Source organism: Rhinopithecus bieti, unplaced genomic scaffold, assembly GCF_001698545.2.
Source record: "Rhinopithecus bieti isolate Rb0 unplaced genomic scaffold, ASM169854v2 scaffold_70981, whole genome shotgun sequence".
In the NCBI taxonomy this organism is placed as follows: domain Eukaryota; kingdom Metazoa; phylum Chordata; class Mammalia; order Primates; family Cercopithecidae; genus Rhinopithecus; species Rhinopithecus bieti.
The window spans coordinates 29,627-31,978 of NW_016826267.1; the positions used below are offsets into that span (position 1 = coordinate 29,627).

Below are 2,352 nucleotides of genomic sequence, written 5' to 3' on the forward strand. Positions count from 1 at the left end.
AAATAGACCTCACTACTTGATGGGAAGTGCCTGAGGCACATGGCGGGATGGGCGGGATTGTTAGCAGCCATCTTTACAAACAATCCACCACAGTGACACCAGAGATCTCTGATTTTGTTGCTCTTGTTCTCCCTCTAATGCTCTGTCATAAATAACATTCTCTCCACAGATCCCCAGATTTGTGGAAGGACATCATAGCAACATTTCCTATGCACTTACTCTCATCGAAATGACATGTAAGCTAAGGAAATTGTATATCCAGGGTGTCATCAGGGAAAGTCATTTTAGACATCGCTCGGGTCTCATGGGAAAGAACTCCGCTCAGGTCAAAGAGAACCAGCGCACCAAAGGTCACCAAGTACTCCATGGCTTGAGGTGATGCTACACTGCAAGGACTCTGATTTTCCTCCAGGAAATGAGTGGGTAAACTGGGACCCTGTGGCAAAATCTTGCCACTCGCCCTTTCTGTAGACAGTTTTATTGGAGCACAGCCACACTCATTCATTCAACTATTGTCTATGGCTGCTTTAGCATTTAAACAGCAGAGTTGAGTAGTAATGACAGAGACTGCATGGTCCATAACACCTAAAATGTGTGCTGTCTGCCCCTCTACAGAAAAAGTTTGCCAAGCATGGCACCAGGAATAATGGTCAGTAACTGTACTCTTTCTCATACTTATTTTACTTCCAGAAATTACACTGACCCCAGGGTTCACATTTTAACTGGCAGTAACAGGCAATTCTTGGGCTGGTCCATACAATTCCTTGAACAGGCAAGATAATGTAAACCTTTCAGTAACAAAATGTTAAGGTGCTTTTAAAGTCAAACTAACTTGTGCCCTTAGCATTTTTAGAACCTATTTTCAAGCCTTCACTGGCATACTCCCTCTATGCAAACCTCACATTATTCCCAGAACAGAGAGTTGCAGTAGATTTTGAATGCTCAGAGATTATTTTTTTTAAATCATAGGCAAATTGGTCATCCTCAGTGGATAATTACTGTGCCAATTCACAATCAAGAAAACCCGACAGAGCTCTCGAATTTTGCTAACCTAGTAGTACTTGAACTTTTTGAAAAATTCAAGGTAATTATAGAGGCCTGCCCTTTTGTCTTCACTTGCTTGTATACATGAAAGACTTTCAAAATACCTACTTTTTAAAACACATTTAATAATGTAAAATTGTGCTGTTTGTGAGAAATGACTTTGACCATGTTCGCATATACAAAATAAAATCAAAAGATTCAATCCAACATACTGTTTCCCTGGAACCCTTGATGTTTTGCTCCCATGCCTATCAAGAATATATTTTTGAAATTTTATGTTTAAAAAGCTTTCAGGGAGCTCTTATCTTTTGCTGCTGTGGCCTCAGCCATGAGTATGCTCAGGCTTCAGAAGAGGCTCATCTCTAGTGTCCTCCACTGTGGCAAGAACAAGGTCTGGTTGGACCCCAATGAGGCCAATGAAATCGCCAATGCCAACTCCAGTCAGCAGATCCAGAAGCTGATCGAAGATGGGCTGATCATTTGCAAGCCTGTGACTGTCCATTCCCAGGCACGATGCCGGAAAACACCTTGGCCGGCCAGAAGGGCAGGCACATGGGCGTAGGTAAGCAAAAGGGTACAGCCAATGCCTGAATGTCAGAGAAGATCACGTGGATGAGGAAAATGAGGATTCTGCAGGCTGCTCAGAAGATATCATGAATCTAAGAAGACTGATTGCTACGTGAATCACAGCCTGTGCCTGAAGGTGAAGGGGAATGTGTTCAAAAGCAAGCGGATTTTCACAGAACACATCCACAAGCTGAAGACAGACAAGGCCTGCAAGAAACTCCTGGCTGACCAGGCTGTGGCCCGCAGGTCCAAGACCAAGGAAGAACGCAAGCACCGTGAAGAGCGCCTCCAGGCCAATAAGGAGGAGATCATCAAGACTTTGTCCAAGGAGGAAAAGATCAAGAAATAAAAGCTCCCCCTTTGTCTTTACATACTGGCCTCTGTGATTACACAGATCAGTCATTAATATAAAACAAGCCTTTATCTGCTTGAAAAAAAAAAAAAAGCTTTCAGCTGGACATGGTGACTCATGCCCGTAATCCCAGCACACTGAGAGGCTGAGGCAGACAGATCACTTCAGTCCAGGAGTTCAAGACCAGCCTGGGCAACCTGGTGAAACCCCTTCTCTACTAAATATACAAAAAATTAGCTTGGCGTGGTGGTGCTCACCTGTAGTCCCAGCTACTCAGGAGGCTGAGGTAGGAGGAACGCTTAAGCCCAGGAGTTAGAGGCTGCAGTGAGTTATGATCATGCTACTGCACTCCAACCTGGGTGATAGCGAGAGACCCTGTATCCAAAAAA

The 2,352-nt window shown here is 44.0% G+C and overlaps 1 pseudogene; it reads left to right on the forward strand.

Annotated features, from left to right (window-relative positions):
• Nucleotides 1-1,351: 1,351 nt before the first annotated feature.
• On the forward strand, nt 1,352-1,960 carry LOC108522912 (60S ribosomal protein L19 pseudogene; annotated as a pseudogene).
• Nucleotides 1,961-2,352: the final 392 nt, after the last annotated feature.